General features: G+C 43.3%; 1 protein-coding gene across 2 annotated transcripts in view; it reads left to right on the forward strand.

The window, feature by feature from the left end:
* LOC144809462 (sodium- and chloride-dependent GABA transporter 2-like) overlaps positions 1 to 18,552 on the forward strand; it is a 1,234,427-nt gene that overhangs the window by 552,592 nt on the left and 663,283 nt on the right. The window lies entirely within an intron of this gene.

Raw genomic sequence — 18,552 nt, forward strand, 5'->3', positions numbered from 1 at the left:
ATGCCTGCCTTCTCAAATCATATTCCAATTCATAAAAAATATACATTAGCAAGAAAATGGGCCATAGCCCAAGCTCCTGCATTATATAAAAATCATGTAGGATGGGATGAGGACTCTCCTCCTCACAAAATCCAGTTAAAATGTCAACCCACTGCACAAAGGCAGTACCCAATTAAACAAAAAGCCAAAAAGCAAGTCAGGGAGATCTTAGATCAACTTGAATACCAGGGGGTGATTGAAACATGCACCTCACAAATGAACAATCCTTTGTTTCCTGTCTCTAAGCCAGACGATTCATATCGTCTAGTTTTGGACTACAGACACCTTAACTCATGTTGCAAAACATTTGCAGTACAAAACTCACACAGTGCAGCACTAATGAATAACATCGTTCGTAAAAAATACAAAACGACATTAGACATCTCTAATGGATTCTTTTGTCAAAACATTGCACCTGAGAGCAGGTATTTGACCGCGTTCTCAATAATGGGGTCACAAAAAAACTTCTGTTGACTCCCACAGGGATTCAAGAATAGCCCAGGATTATTCTCAGCAAGAGTAACAGAGTTACTACAAATATATGATGATGAAGCATTATCTTATGTCGATGAAATCTATCTCACAGGTGATGACCTGGACACTCACTTGAAAAGAGTGAACACCATAATACTGGGGTTTGCAGCAGAGGGTTACAAATTCAACTTAAAACAGTCACGAATTGCCCATCTAACTGTCCTATTTTTAGGATATGAATTATCAAGTGAAGGCAAAAGCCTAGCAGACAACTTCTTAGAGAAGTGTGCTGTACTCCAAGCACCTAAAACGCTGAAGAACTTACAATCAATACTAGGTTTCCTGAATTTCGGAAGAACATACATTCTAAATTATGCAGAGAGGGTTAAACCTCTCTATGAATTAACAAAACATGATTTCAAACCAATCAATTGGACTCAGAAACACACAGAAATGTTAAGATCATTGCAAACAGACATGTTAGCTAAAACAAAATTGCAAACTCGTGAAAACATACGCAACCTTGTAATCTGAGTCATCCCAGGAAGATGCGGATTCACGTACCTGACCTCTAATGAGGGAGAAACTGTACCAATAGCGTACAAATCACACTTGTACACACAAGCTGAAATGAAATTCAGTTCTACTGAAAAAATTCTAACTGCGGTTCAGACTGCTGTAGCAAAAGAAAGAGCCCTAGCACAAGGTAAACGAATAATAATCGTTACACCAATACCTGCCCTAGAAGCAGTGACAAAGGCAAGCATTCCAAATGCTAAAGCACTACATCCTAGATGGATACAATGGGTTAATTCTCTTGCTGCAACAGACGTAGTATACGAATTTGATCCTAATTTAAAAACACAAGAATTTCTCCAATATGAATATGAATGTCCTCTGCCGACCGAAATCCTGCCTCTGGAACATTACGGCTGTATAATATATACAGACGGATCAGCACAACCCGCATTTGGGGGTAAGCAAGCTTACAGTGCTGCGTGCGCGATTGTTAAAGGTCGTTGGCACAAAGGAAAATTTAGACCACTGGTCACTAAAACACAATCTCTAGGAGATTGTACAGCTCAGCGAGCTGAACTGCTAGCATTAAAGATAGCACTTGAAAATACCGATCGCGAATTCCCCACACTAATAGTGTGCGATTCATATTACTGCGTTCAGTCTTATAATGAATACTTGCAGAACTGGGTTCAAAACGGCTTCAAAAATGCCACAATGTGGTGGCACAATCAAGCATAAAATGCTTTGGCAACAAGTAGTTCTTTTACAGAAAGAACTACAAAAGACTCACGTGATACATACACTGAGTCATCAATGTGATGGCGTTCACGTTGGGGGGAATTCATTGGCTGATGAAGCCGCGAAGGCAGCTGTGCAAACGGCTTCCGTAGCTGCTATCACCCGATCAAAAACAAAAATAGACAGCGATGTAATGCAAGCTGTCAATGCTTCAGTAAAAGATGATAGAAAATCACTCCCAAAAGGCTTTCCAGTAAAATACTCATACATAACTGATGTGAATAATGTTCCTTTTGCTCGTATCCCTGGAGTGGGGGATAGGGCAATTTCAAACATGGAACACAGGTTAGGACTAATTATAGCGGCACATGAAGGGTTAGCTTCTGCACATGCTGGTGTTTCCGCCACAATATCGTTATTAAAACAGAGATATTGGTGGCAGCGCATGAGAAAACAAACTAGGAACTATGTTCTAGAATGTGAAATATGCCAAAGAATGAAAGTATCAACAGTGAAACGACCAGCGCAGACACCCCTTCTAATCTCAGATAAACCATTAGCTTGTGTTTACCTGGACCACTGTGGTCCCTTACAAGGGGATGGCAACTATAAATATATCATGGTCGCAGTGGATTCCTGCACGAGATTCATTTGGATGTGGCCCCAGCACTCGGCTGACGCCAGAACTGTTATAAAAGATTTGCGAGTCTTTATCGGCACATACGCAATTGGCATGCTACATTCTGACCAGGGTCCTGCGTTTAGCTCTAGGGCTTACAAGGAGCAGCATGGGCATTGCATTGCGGTACTCTTGTCCCTTCCATCCTGAGGGAAATGCGGTAGCGGAAAGAAAAAACCGGGACATAAAGCAATCTATAACGGCGAGGGTATTAGGTTCGGGTGCTGGGCGGGTCCAACTTTTAACAAGTGTCCAACATAGTCTTAATAATCTGCCAAGAAATTCTCTAAAAGGTCGCAGTCCGTACGAACTATTGTTCGGTACTAGAATGCATATTCAGGACCTTGATAGTCACACTTCAGTGGTAGAAGAAAAATGCTTTGATATCAAAGACCGTTTGGCTGTTTTACAGGAATTAAATGAAACAAGACGAAACCTGAGCAACATAAAGTTAAAGCAACAGCCAACAGCCACTGAAGAAAAACCACCTGTCCCAGCAAGACCTGTCTGGATTCCAAAGATTGGGGATCTGGTCAGAGAGAAGATCGCGGTGAAGAAGGAATTTGGGCCTTCTCACAGAAAAGCAGTACCTGTCTTAGCTGTCAACGGAACAAGATCAGTTGTACTACCGCCCCTTGCTGGTAAAAAGGAGAACCGAGTTGCATCCATCAACCTGGTAAAACCACAATCATGTGGCCAATAATAAGTAGGAGGCCCAGTGGACTCCCAAGAAATAGCAGAGTACCAAAATTTGCTACAATCCAAGAGGTTCAAACTGAGAGACTAATCACATTTGATAAACCTGCAGTGAATAAAAAAGGACTATGCAACAATGACATGGAACTTGTGCCTCTTGAAACTCAAATTGCAACAGTTCGTCAAGAAACATCAGTCTACAGCGACGTAGCCTCAGACTATGCTAATGAAACAAAGAAAAATCCAAAAGCAAATGAAAATTCTGAAGCAATTCCAACAATTGACAGAACTGCATCTGGCTACTTCATCAATTTCGATGACTTTTCTGAAGATCCAAGCGAGCCTGAAGAAACGCCAGCAACAAAAACTTTCAAAGATAAAGTAACAGAACTCTTTCATCAACTCAAAGAAACCTATCTGATTTCTCCATGGATTGAATTTTGGATTGTGTTAGGTGTACTTTTCCTCCTGCTTTGGCTCATCATGATTCTTTGTGTGGGAAAATTAATTGAAGAAAAATACAGTACAATGAACACAGCAAGTCAGAACATCAACTTGGTCCTAAAACCTCACAAGTCATCTCACACCGAGAAAAGAGAACTATCATCAGTGAACGTCACAGCCAATCCAATACCCGGCGGGGTAGCATGGGACAGAACTGATTTTGACATTTTTGGCCCGATTGAGCTCTTGAAATATCCACACCAGTTTAAGGTTTCATTAAGTGACTTTGTAAAACCAAGTACTTTTTCTGATGATTGGGACTTTGAAAATATAAATAATATGATGTCAGATTTAGTAATGTCACCAAAATTTACAGAACATGATTACTTACAGGGTTCATCAAGTTGTAAAGAATTGTACTGTTATAATCCCTTTGGCCATCACTATTTGCATAAATCTGCACAGCCTAGAAATGTTTTTAATTACAACCAATGGGAACATTGTACAACTCCGCCTAAAAGCAGCTCAAAAACATTCTATGAGAAATTCCCATATTTCTCAGGGTTTAACACAAGTGATGCAGAAACGTTTTATTTTAAAATGTTAAATAAGACAGGAATGAAAACAATGCTGACAAATACTAAATTGATCTATTCTGAAACATTTTATGAAAAAATTATTACATTTGGTTTTGAATTTTGGAAAAACAACATTGAAACAAAAACCATCTGGGGTACAAAAGAATGGCAGGTCCAAGGTCTAGAAGCATTATTTAGAGCCTGCATGATCCCAGAACAATTAATATTCTTGCATGATACCATTCAACAGACTACCTGTCTTGGCCTAGCCAAAATTAAAGACTTAAACAAACCGTCTATTCCAAAGCCCATACCGGATAGTAATAGCACTACTGATATGAAGATAGACGTATCCCATATTTTATACCAAAACAGAACAAATCCTGATTGGAAAAAATGGTTGATCTGGCCCACAGACACAAATAACTGTCAAGATAGATTCCTGAACAAAATACAGGGGTTCAAAATGACCAGGCCAGACCCAAGATACTCCCAGAGACAACATCCAGGGATAGTTACAACATACAGTGTAGGGAAACTATGCCTCAAATGGCTACCGAAATCCACACTGGCTGAAATTAAGCAACACTTGACTTTACTTAAAGACGGTGCTGACTTGTGTGATTTCATTCTGGGACCACGCAAACAGCGTCAAAAATGTTTCATAGCGGCCGGTATATACGCTGCGTACAACGAAGCTTGGAAAGTAATGCAAATTGAAACAGCAGAAAAAATACGAGAAATTGATCGTATTCATTTTAAAAAATCACTTTCTGTTGTGGACAATGGGTTAAATACTCTGTCCTCCAGAATATATTCACTGGACAGTATTGTATCATCTGCCTTTGATATAATAGAGCAAGACTTACTAATGTTACAACATGGTCAGTCCCAATTACGTTCTATCGTACAGCTTGGCTGGACGTTGCAAAATCTGCATTCAGGCTACGTGCCATGGCGTTTAATCAACGTAACGTCATTATTTTCTATCTTTAACCTTACTGAGAAACAAATCAGTTTAGCACAAAAAGGAGCAGACTATACGATTCTGAGCATTGAAAAACTTGAGAGATTACCATTGACAATGTCAGAAAGACCTGTCATTGAATGGATAATACACGGAATAATCACAATTCCGATAACAACTTTCCAATTTAAATACTGCCAAGAATATATACCAGCGGGCCAGTATGAAAGGTTAGGTAAAGGGTACATCAAGTCAACATGGAATTTACCTTATACACACACATGTTACAGTTAAAAGAAAAAGAATGTATTTCTTAGTGGTAAAAATTGTAAAAGATCACTTCTGTGTCAAGGTATTAACTTGCATGGAGCCTGCGAAGGGTCTTCGAATAACCTTTCATGTCACCTGCACGGCACTCCTGCAACACAGATAGAGCCATTCTTTAGACAGCTTTCTAACGGGAGGTATATTCTAATAAATGACCACAGCTGTTGTGGCATGGTGCCAGGGAAAGCCTATCTCGTCAGCGTTAGTTCCATGGTCACTTGCTGTATGCAAGTATTGTATCCAAACAGCACACCAGATATGGAGGCGGCAATATGGCCTCGTTTGAATATCTGTTCTATTCGAATTGATACTTTAAGCAGAAAGAAGTCTATTCTTTTACAGTCAACCGTGCCTTTGACCTCGTCCAGAGAAACGTATGATCTGCAAGTCGCAAGGACAACGGCAGAGATACATACCCTTTTATCAACAAATTGCCCCATACATTTGGTAGAAATGCTGAGCCAAATCCTAAACATGTCAGATACCAGTGGCATCGCACATGTATTTAAGACAATTTTTTCGGGACTGTTAACACCCTTTGAAACAGTTCTGGGCATCTTCCCCAATTTTGTCCATTCTGTCTTTGGCGGCCTACCTCTACTTTTGGGACTCGTAGCAGGAATTTTATTTTTGATTCTTCTGCTCCGATATGGCAAGCCACGCCACAGACAAGACTCCGGCAACGATGGAAGAAACGATTCTTGCAATACGCTACCGGAACCGCATAACTAAAGTCCTTGGATTAGCCCGACTAAGAGATCTGAATATGACCTGGTTTCTTTCATTCAGACCTATCTGGCAAAATTGCATCTTACCTGTGCTTCGATGTATGCTATGCGGAGAAGAATGCGTGTTGGACATCTGTCTTACACTACCATCAGCAGTACCAATGGAAACAGATACCTTGCTAAGTCCTGTAACGGCTCATGCATCATGTTGTCCCCAGCGGCTACCCATTCTGATCACGGCATTCGTTGAGACTTCACCACTACGAGTTTGTGGCAGTGGAGTACGAGATGAGAGCAGCATCACACAGGTACAACCTTCAGTGAGCATTGCTGATGCTGACATTGATGATAGCAATCATTCTCACGACTGAACTGTTGCAGCATTTTCAAACTTGGTTGAACTTTCACCTGATGCTGTAGACCAATTTTTAGCGAGTCTGTCTGAAATGATGTTCTTCCCTGAACAGAAAGAATAACTTTTTAAAACAATGAACACACAGCGTTCCCTGAACTCTGAATTCGGCCTTCAGCTTTGATAAACAAAAGCTACGGAAAACATTTGGAACTATTTTTTCCCTTGAAAGCGAAAAAAAATTTTTTTCCACTTCCAAAATATTTACCTTTTTCAGGCACATGTACTCTGCTTAAAGTAGAACTATTCTTAGAGAACAGAGCTTCTATTTTAGGGACTCTAGAGACAATATTTTACCTCAGCCTCTAGCACATGTACAACATTTGTATTATTATGTGATGGAATGGTCTCGACCTTCTCTTCTGTATTAAGAGCCATTTCATGTGTAATTTTCGCAATTCATTCAGCCGATATATATATGCATTTTTAACTGAATGATACCACTGCTTGAAAAGCGTACAGTACCAATAGTCATTTTTTGTGTATTTACCATATACCATTTCAAATGTGAATTATGTATTTTGGGGTGGGTTGGAAAACACATGCGCCATTATATGTTTGTTATTGCTTAGTTTTAAGTATTGAGGGACATTAGATCGTGGAGTGGGTGTTGTAATTCTATCTAGGACCCTAATTCGATATTCCTGATTTATGCCCTTATGTGGTTATAATAAATAATATCCTTATAAAGGCATAAGAATCATATCCATATTTAGTCGTAGCCCATGCAGTCCAAATTAAGCAAGGCTACTTCCCCAGGCTCCTAGAGAGTACAACGAGTTCTCTAAACAAACCAAACCTCCAGCAACCTGGGAATTCCCCATGATTTTGTTTTGATTTGTCCTAGAACTCCTGTGAGCACTGTAAGAACGGCCAGCTCTTAGTGACATCTTTATTGACGTCTTATGTCCAACCTTACGTCAAACCCGGCACCTTTCAGGTATAAATATACCAACGTTGCCTTAAGCAAACACACGGTGGTTTGGAGCAGAGCGGCTATCTACTTGCCCGAGAGCCCAGCTGATGCGAGAGCCCACGGAGGCCGCCCCTCCCTTTTGACGCTGTCTTTTCTCCTGCCGAGAAATCCAGCTCCGGTGTTTCCAGCCGCCCTCGCGGGTTGCTGGGATATCGAGTCCTGAGAGAGAGATACCAGACCCCCTGCTTTCTATTACCCAGGTACGGAGCTGACTAAACCCTTAAGAGAATTCTTGCTTCAGATTCTTGGCAAAAACCAACTTAACTTAAACTGCTACTTACTTACTCCTTCCCACGTATTAGGCTTAGGTCAGGTATACCGGGGTAGGTGTAGATTAGAAGCACCAGTTGAGAACATTAGTTAATGTATTTATGTATGTATATATTTTATCTATTTTAAAGTATCATATGGCATATCAATGCTTTTACAGTAGTATTTTATAATACTCATTTTACTGTACGCACTTTACTTCATGTTAAGTATTGCAATTGTGGCAATTCATTTCTCTTGCATGGAAGAAGACTGCTCAATAAATAACACCTTTTATTGAAAACGCCCGTCTCTCTATTCTCTGCACTCTGGTGAAACTAAGTATGCACGATTGACTGAGTAAAATAGCTGTCTATTGTTTTCACACGACTCTAGAGATACACTCTTATTCTGAGGAAGCAAAGTTGTTATGTTTTATGGTTGTCAGAAACTAATCCCTTCTTGTCTAATCAGGAAAGTTAACTCCTTCTTGAACATTCTAGAAAGTTTCTAGTGACCTCTGAGCTAGCTGGCAAAACTAATTAAGTCTAATATAGTCAGTAGAGACCTAGTCGACCTCAGTCCTACGTCTACACTGCTTTTTATATTATTCCAATGCGCAGAGCCTATTGGGAATATAGGAACTACACTACACAGTCACCTAGAATATCTGCATGTTTTTTGTACCTTTTTGATTGGCAAGTTGCAGCGAATACAGAACATGGCTGCTAAGCTGGCACTCTCTCGGCCGCGTTTTTGATTCCTCCTCTCTGGTGCTTGCGGACCTTCACTGGCTGCCAATCCATCAGCGCATTTGTTTTAAGGCAGTATGCCTAGTTTTTAGGGCCCTTCATGGTCAGGGGACTGTTCCGCTGCAGGAGCTGTTTTCGTGGTATACGCCAGCCAGACCCCTGCGATCTTCATCAGCATGCCTGGTGGTAGTTCCCAAGATTTTGAGGACCCGGATGGGTGGATGCTCCTTCGGATTTTCGGCAGCCAAACTATGGAATTCTCTTCCTCTGTCCCTAAGAAGCGTCGGGAAATTCTCCTCTTTTAAGAAAGGGTTAAAAACTTTCCTTTTTCCCAGGATAGTGTAGACATTGTGGCAGTGTTCCATCGCGTATGATTTTCAATGAGTTAAAGCGCCAGGATACCCTTTGGGTGACAGTTTAGCGCTATATAAATACGCGATACAATACAATACATACCTTGAAAATACCATCTTTTCGACAACCTTAACTACAGCACACGCAGCGGAGTATTTGTACTTTGTACCCACCACTAGCTGGGCTGAACCATCAGCATAAATTATGGAAGCTTATTAAAGTAGAAGCAAAATGTAACTAGATATGTGGTATTTCTGTTTATACTGGAGACATTTATGTGTACTCAAAGAAGGGTCAAAAATATATTCTACATCAGTAGCTGTCAAGTAAGAGGCCCACTCGATCCATGTTGGATAGAAAGCTTTTATATTTGGAACGCTGGCCTAGGTGATGGCCTCTAGGGCAGGAATAAGAGACACCATGAAAATATGTCCTCCTTGTGTCAATGGACGGTCCTTCAGGACAGTTACCTGAACTATAGTGCAACTTTTCTGTTGATGCAGAGCACTTTTATCACTTAAATAGGTACCAAACTTAGAACGTTGATGTTGCCATGTTATACAGTTCCTACAAATTTAGTAGGAATGTGTATTCGATAAACAAACTTCCTAATATAGCAATTGAGTCTTCATAGGTCATCAATAAACTAGCTCACAGTAGAACACCTAAACTCCTAAACGTTCAGGGTCATAGATGCTGTTGGTAACCTTAACATCACCAATCTCATTCCTAAGGAATCTGTGAAAGCAAATTTAACCCCTTCATTTTTCACTTTTGCATGCCCCAGGTTTCACACAGAAAAGAAACAATAATACATTTTCAAATGTTTATTGAAAAGACCTAATTTTTTAAATAAAACATAAACTGCGAATATTAGACAGATGAGATGCATCATTGGTGTACACAATACCAAAATGGTGAAAACACGAATAATTTAACCATGTTAATTGTTCCTAATGTTGCTCCTATCTATACCCCTATACTAGATAGAGCATGGTTGGAGCACCCTTCTGTCAGACCCTGTTGGAATGATCTTACTGCATACCTTGGTGTAATGTGGCAGGAAGCCAGATCAGTGCATCAACAAATGCACTCCATCTCAGTGCCTGCACACATCTGCCTGTGCAGCTACATTCCTTCTTAGCATGAATGTTGGAGTCTGCTGAGCTGCATCTCAGTCACAGCTCTCAGCAGCTTCCATACCTCAGTTGTGAAGTGCTTTTCACCAAATTTAAAACGGACGCTGTTTAAATAATAGAACTTCAGCCTTATCTAATTCTGCACAAGATGCAGAAAAACAACTTTACTTAGTCTGGAGAAAAGAGTTGCATTCTAGTATCAGTGTCCCTAGAACTAACAGTGCAGACTACAGAACAACATTGTCTACCAAAAATAAATGAGCGACTGGCATTGTTTTTTTTATGCCAGTGAAAAACATGCTCAAACTACCATCCTAAAAAGATGCTACATTAATAAGGAAAACTAAAATGGAGACAAAATGTAATCCCTGTAACAAGGGGAAAACATAACCCCATTATTGGGGGTGCGCCTCCCTCCAAAACAACTCCCTAAAGTGTAACAAGGTTTCTGCCCTATGGCATAGTAAGCCTTTTTGGTACGGGGAAAAAGGGAGCAGTAGCCCATTTCCATGAGGGGTGCTCCATCCTCTAATAACTCCCTGGGGTTTAGTGGGCTTTCAGCCACTCCCTGGGGAAAGATACGATGTAATTAACACTTACCTGCCCCAGGGGCGTTAGAAATACTTTTTACCCCGAGGAGCACTAGGATATTGCCAGATGGCAGTTCCCTCCTCGAATGGCAAGCCCTGCTGTCTAGTGAATAAATCCCTGCTTGAAGATCATTGCAGGAAGAAATCCACTAGTGAGAGGGATCATTTGAAATGGAAGAGCCTATCCTTACTAATGAAATCTCTGAGCTGCAAATCAGTGCTTGGGATATGCCTGAGTATCACGTGAAAGTAAAATGAGCAGATCGGCACATTTCACTTTCTCTTTCAATGTAATGACATCAATGTGCCATGCACTCTGGGCATCTTTACAAGGCTCATTTGACTTTCTCTTTGAATGTAATGACATCAGCACACCATGCACGCTGATCGTCATTTCAAATAAAAAAAACAGCCCCGGTCTGCTGGGGATGTTCTATGCCAGAAGCCTGATCTAAAATAAAAGTAGGACATTCCTCAGAGCTTTTCTTGCCTCTAGTGCTAGGACATGCTGAACACATCCATAGCACTTTTGAAACAGTGTTAAAGACCTGTTGAGGACGTCCATAGCATTCAAGAGGTTAATTAAAAACAAACAGAAAAATCAACAAATTATCTTTAATGGTCCAAAATGATTCTTCACATGCCACAATTGCTCAGTTTACAGACTTTAACACAACATATTCACCTCTAATATTCCCAAATAGAAACAAACATATGATTATGGAATGGATCCATTGTAATAGCACTTATATGATATAAACGACACCATGGGCCTCATTACAAAGTCAGTTGCGGTCCAACCTAAATCTGGGGCTGCGGTCCGACTGCCACAATATGATGCGGCTGGTTGGACCACATCAGTTGAGGGACCGACCGCCACGTTTGACAGGCTCAGCCCTCAGTCTGATCATCTTCCCTATAATAGTGGCAGTGCCTGCAGAGGCCCAGCCAGGACCGCCATTTAAAGGCAGCCAAAATGGGACTTTTGGGGACCCCTAGCAGGACCAACTCCGCCATGGGATCCCACTATGGGCCCAGGGGGGCACCTGTGGTGCCTCCCCAAAACATCCATGCCCCGTTTGCCAGGCACCATACCATCTTTCCAAGCTTGCAAAGCATGGATCCCTCCCAAAGGAAACTAGCAATTCCCGGTTTCACTATTATCAATCAGATAACAAAATATACTGGGTGCCTCACTTGCCAAAATTCTGCCATCTTTCTAATCACTTTTTTCCTTTGCTAAATTACCCATACCTGAATATGGAAGATGTATTTTCTGACACACCTGTCAAATTTCTGTTTCCTTTATCTCCATGCAATCAATGGTTTGTTTGTCAGAAATGTTTTAAAATAGTACCTCCATGGTTTTGCAAGTGTTTTTATAATTTGTTAAATAACTTCAGTGGATTAATGTTTTGTACAAGCTTATGTTGAAAAATCAGTGCCATGACTTTATTACTCAAAAATTGAGAATCAAAAATTGTTATTAGATGCTCCTTCTACTTTACATCTACTTTTATTTTACTTTACCAACCTTCCAAGAGACCTGGCTATTGACAAACTATCTTGATAAACAAAGGCTTGTTTTTATTCCATTATTCTTAAACTATTCATTTTTTGTAACGATATGCATGTCTGGTATGTAATACATGCATGTCAAATTTGTAATATTGTTTACACTATGAATGGAAGGGAGCTTTTTTAGCTCCCCACCAGACTTAGGGCCTTATTACTATGGGGGTCGGACTCATGTCTGACCAGCATCGTAGCGGAAACGGGACCGACCGACAAGGAGTCGGTGATACCGCTACCATGATTTGGATGTGACCGCCTGCACAGCGGTCGCAAAGTGTATTTCTGCTGTTACGGCTTGTGCTGCGGGCAGCAGCATAAGCTGCAATAGGAAAAATAAATTTTGGAATCATCCATGTACCGTATGGTAGGCACCATGTAGTGCGTGCCACTCAATGCATGGATGTTTAGGGGGGCACCACAGGTGCACAAAAGGGCCCATAGAGGAGAGCCACAGGGGGCTCTGCTAGGGGTCCAAAAATACACATTCCGACAGCCTTTTCAAGGTGGTGTAATTTTGGTTTAATAATGTTTCTTTGCCACTATATGGTTACAAATATTATGTTGGACGTTGAAGGAAATTATTATCCAGTAAATCCTAATGAGTTGAAATCTGGGTTGACATGTTTCTAGCCCTATCTCCCCAATGGGTCTGTGGCATTCCTGAGGACTAATCACAGAAACCCTGATCGAAATGTTCAGCCCTCTATCTACCCTTTCCTTTTACTAGTAGGGCCAATAATACTACTGTTCTTTACTAAATACTTATAGTTATCGCAAGAGGTCACATTGAACCACTCTTGATTTTGTGATTGCCTATTAACAAAATGGCATTATGAAACTGAAATAAGTTTCATAACCATTCAACCAATTAAATGTATTAATAATGAGACTCTTTAAAGAAGTCACGTTCACTGCAAAATGAGTAACCGCCAGTAAGCACAGCATGCAACACTCACAGAACAAGATATAATAAAACAAATCATCTTGGAAATCACCAGAACTCCTATTGACTTCAGTTCCCTTGGCCAGACTAGCCCCCCACCCTTTCCTAGCAGTCAGTTGTCTAAATGTCCTTGTCTTGATTTAGCTACTCTGGTAGCATTAGTAAAGCATTTTAAATCAGGCTCCTGAGCGGACCCTTGTCCTCCAAGGGTTTTTCAAATGGCTCTGCCAGGGTTGGAAAAGCAGGTTTTGGGATTACTCAATGATTCTTTAGATTCGGGTTATTTACCAACCAATCTGAGAGAAGTTTGGGTCGCCCCCCTGTTGAAAAAGCCTGGTGCAGATACCCTGACCGTAAAAAACTATAGGCCTACCTCGCAGCTCCCCTTTCTAGCAAAAATCTTGGAGCAGCATGTATTGAAAATACTTGCAAGGTATCTAGAAGATCATCAACTGCTCCATACTAGACAGGCGGGCTTCAGAGCTCCTCATAGCACTGAGCTAGTGATGATGTCTGTCCTGGATGAGCTCAGAGTTAGGGCCGATAGTAAACAGCTGAGTGCCCTGATTTTATTAGACCTGTCAGCAGCATTTGATACGGTCAGCCATAACATACTACTGAACCATCTTACGAACCTGGGTATAAATGGGCAAGTACATCAATGGCTAAGGTCTTTTCTGTCAGACCACACTCAGAGAGTTCAGTTGGGTGAGCAGCTGTCGGATCTAGGCTCCCTGTCCTGCGGAGTACCCCAGGGCTCTGCATTATCTTCGCTTCTTTTCAACATCTATCTGAAACCCTTGGTGGAGGCCTTGACCCATATGGATTGTCAGGTCTTTAATTATGCCGATGACACTCAACTTCTTGTCCGGTTTAATAACTCCTGTCAGGCTCAGGAGTCAGTAAAAAATCTGCTCAGGTTCACGGTAAATTGGATGGCAGACAATTCTTTGAAAATAAATCCGGATAAAACCGAGGTGCTCATTATTCCAACAAATAATAGCCCATGATGTTATCTTTTTTGGCCTTCAGAATTGGGAGTGGTCCCAGTACCAGTCCCGGCGGTAAAAAGCTTGGGGCTGAAAATTGATTCGGAATTGTCTATGTCTTGTCAGGTCTTCTCTGTTGTGGGAATCTGTATGGGTGTACTTAGGCAGTTATGGAAACTTGTTCATCTCCTATCCACATCAACACTGCAGTCAATTGTCTCCACCACTGTCATCTCTTGGCTAGACTATGGGAATGCCCTTTACCTCGGCCTTCCCCAGAAGCTCCCTAGGAGACTGCAAATTGTCCAAAATGATGCAGCTAGGCTCATTTTTGGGCTTCCTAGGAGGAAACAAGCCACCCCTCTGTTACATAAATTGCACTGGTTGCCCATCAAACAGCGAGTGCAGTTTAAGGGTCTCTGTATCGCCCATAAGGCAATTTAAGGCGAGGAATCTAAATATATCAAATATTGCTTGATGAAGTATGTTCCCGGTCAGGTTCTATGATCATCTGAGGCTTGTAGGCTAGTTCCACCTAGGTATAGATCTAAATCCGAAGGGGGTAGAGCTTTTTCTGTCTTCCTCCCACAGGACTGGAATGATCTACCGGAGTACTTGCGAAAGGAACCGGTTTTGCTAATCTTTAGGAAGCTCTTAAAGATCTTCCTTTTCAGAGAGGCACTAACACCTGCGTAATCTCTGCATCCGCTGCTGCCAGTTATTTCTGCTCTAGTGACTTGCTCACTTTGACTAGAAGCGCTTAGAGACCGGTTGGTGATTTGCGCTATATAAAAATCATATACAATACAATAAAAACCAGTGGACCGATATTGTGTAGCACCTATCTCATATGCAAAGATAGGTCATGGAGGAAGCTATCTTATTTGATTCCATACAAAAATCAGATAATTATAGCAATAAATGAGCATGGAGGGCTGGCTGCTTATGGCTGTGGTTCATTTAGAAAAGCAGTACCGAAATAGATTGAAGAAACAGGACCTATTATTCCTCTCAAGAATATTTCTTGTGAGGAACAAAGTACGATCACAACTTGATCATATGACAATGGCATAAGCATCAAGAGGTTTGTGGGGACCCAGCCAGAACACCCTGCCAGGGACGACCTGGCAACGACGCCTGGATGAATGTGGATATGTCTGCTGGTGAGTCCGATACAGCAGGAAACTTTGGGTGGGCTGAGCACAGATGCAATTGGCTTGGGTGCCTGACAGTAGGAGGTGCAGCCCAGATAGGTGTCTGGATCTGGAGACACCTATGGAGGTGGGTGAGCAAAGCATCTCATGGAGCTGGACTTGCCATGACCCTTGGAACCTGACCTGTATATCCCGCTGGGGACGTCTGGGCTGCGATGACTAGAGAGAAGTGGGTGTACCCACTGAAGACAGCCCTGAGCAGATCAGGCTTGGGTGCAGCAGGCTCATGGGCCAGACAGAAGGTATCAAAGTTTAGAAAGGCACTTCTCTTCATTTTTATTTTTAAATTTTTTTTTATTAAATATATCCTTTATTGAGTTCACAGGAGCATAGAACATTTGAACAGTACAACATGCATATTCGTTAATTTTTGTTTTTTTTGTTTTTTGTTTTTGTCACATCACGAGGATGCCAGTCATGGTCGCGGGACACAACTCATTCAACAGTGGTACAGCGTTGCATACAGGTGAACAGAATTACAGTACAAATGTTCCAGCCGTGTCGGCTCTGAGAAGTGTCAGAATCTGTCAACCACGAAATAAAGAAAAGAAAATGACAAGGATATGTGAAACGGGGGCTATGGTCGCCCAACTTGGGGATGTGGTGTGTGTTACGGAGCTAGGGTGTATCATTGCATTGGGAGCTCTTGGGTGCCTCGGGTATGAACTACAGGAGTTCTGTAGGAGTCGGGGAGCAGCATGGGTCGGTGGCGGGGGGGGTGTCATGCGTGAGGAGTGCTAGGTGGGGTGCCCACTTGACGGTCAAGGTGGGGCATCATCAGCTGGTGTCTCAGCGTCTCTATGTAGGGAGCCCAACATCCCGTCCCATAGTGTCGCGATCGGGAACTTTCGCAGTCCCGCCGTTTCTTCGTTGTGAAGTGTTATGCTTTCTGCCCGTGCCCAATTGTCTAGGGATGAGTGCCAGTGGTCCGCTAAGGGTGGGGTGGTACGTTTCCAATGCTTTGTTATCAGCCGTTTGGCCGTGAGGAGGCCAAGGTCCCAGAAACGGGAGTGGACCTTATTATGTTTGGTCCGCTTGAATAGGCCCAGTATGCAAGCTTCCCATGTATTTGGCACCAGCATGGCGGTGCATCGCTCTAAGGTTGGCAGCACTGTCTGCCAGTATGTTTGAAGCTGGGGGCAATGCCATAGCATATGTAGCAAGTCCGCATCTTCCAGGGCACATCTCGGGCAACTGGCTGCGGCGCCTGGGAAATAACGATTTATTTTGTCCGGTGAAAGGTACGCGCAATGCAGTATGTAGAATTGTATCAGCTTAAAGCGCGCATTTCGGGGGACGTTCTTGGGGCCAGTTCGTATCACTGCCCATTCTCCATCTGTCCAGTCCCTCCCCCTGTCTGTTGCCCATTTGTCGCGCAGTGGCTGTAATGTATGCTGCGTGTGGGACAGCAGCGCTTGTGTTAACCAGTGTACCACGTGTGTTCCATTGCCCATGACATGTAGGTGTTGTATTAGTTGCTGAGTGGGTGGTTCCTCAGTGATGCTCCCCCATCTTTGCGTGTATGCCCTGATGATGGAGGCGTGTTGTAGGAATTGCCCTGCTGGGAGACCCGTGTCGCCGGTAAGCGTCAGAAAAGGTATCAGGGTGCCATCCTCGTATAGGTCTGCCATGGTGTCCACCCCTGTACGCATCCAGTGTTCCAGCGCCACTTCCGTGACAACAGATGTGGATTTGGGGGTGCCCAAGAGTGGGAGTGCCGGGGCATAAGGTTTGACATGACTGGTGAGTTTCAAGCACCTGGCGTAACATTTGACGGCTGCAGTCGCATGCAATTGCGAGGTTTTCCTCGTGGGCGCCAAAGGGTGGAAGAGGGAGTGTATCTGTGTGTGGGTTAGCATATTTGTTGTTGAGGCCGTGTCTTCTAGGTTTCTCCCCGCGAGCCAGGCAGTCACCCATTGCATTTGTGCAGCCAGATAGTAAAGCTCTAAATTTGGTACCGCGAGGCCACCGTCCCTGACCGGCACGTGTAGCTTTTTCAGGGCCACTCTGGGTCTCCCGGTGTTCCATATCAAGTCTCTTACCATGGAGTCCAGCTCCCTGAAAGTGCGAACCTGGACGTATATCGGTACGTTGGCGAAATAATATAGGAGTCTGGGTAGGACTATCATTTTCACCAGCGTCACCCTGCTCGGCACATTTAGAGGGAGTGACTTCCAGAAGGAAATCTGGGATCTTATGGACGTTATGGCGCGGGTCAGGTTGCCATCTAGGATATCTTGGGGTGTTCTATACACGTGAATGCCCAGATATTTGAACGTGGTGTGGTGCCATGGCAGTCGCTCGCCGTTTATCGTGATTTCTGGGTCAGGAGTGTCCGGAGCAAACGCATACGCTCCCGACTTGGTCCAGTTAACTTTGAGGCCAGACATGGACTCGAAGGTCCGGAAGATGTCCGACAGCTCTGGCGGCAGTTGAGTGAGGTCCCTGACATAAAGGAGCAGGTCGTCTGCATATAGCGACCCTATGTGCATGCCGTCCGCCATCGGGATGCCCCAGTCCGCGCCCTTGGCGCGCAATATCTCGGCCAGGGGTTCTATGGCCAGTGAAAAGAGCAGCGGGGACAGCGGGCAGCCTTGCCTGGTACCGCGTCGGACTCTGATGGGGTCGGACAGTAGCTTGCCCGTGCGGACTCGCACTTCTGGGTGCCTGTACAGCAGTCCGACTAGCTCAATATAGTCATCTCCTAGCTCGAATTTGCGCATCACTGACAGTAGGTAAGGCCATTCCACCGAGTCGAATGCTTTTTCGAGGTCCAAAACCAGACAGCCCGATCTTGGCCATTCCTGCACCGCATAGGTCTGCATCCGGAACAACCTGCGTATGTTTTGGGAGGTACATCTGTCGGCACAAAGCCGTTCTGGTCAGCGTGTATCAGGGCGGGCACCAGGGTTGCTAGGCGTCTGGCCAGAGTCGACGCCAGGATCTTATAGTCTGTGTTCAGCAGCGCTAGTGGCCTGTACGACCCCAGTGACAGACCATCTCCGCCCGGTTTGAGAAGGGACACCAGCGTCGCCTCATTCATTGACCGGGGCAAAGCCAAGTCTTCCAGCGCTGTCGAGTACACCTTGAGTAGCTCTGGGATCATGATGTCGGAGCAGGCCTTATAATACTCCGCTGGTAGCCCATCTGGGGCGGGGGCTCTGCCATTC

This window comes from Lissotriton helveticus, chromosome 1_1 (assembly GCF_964261635.1).
Source record: "Lissotriton helveticus chromosome 1_1, aLisHel1.1, whole genome shotgun sequence".
Taxonomy (NCBI): Eukaryota; Metazoa; Chordata; class Amphibia; order Caudata; family Salamandridae; genus Lissotriton; species Lissotriton helveticus.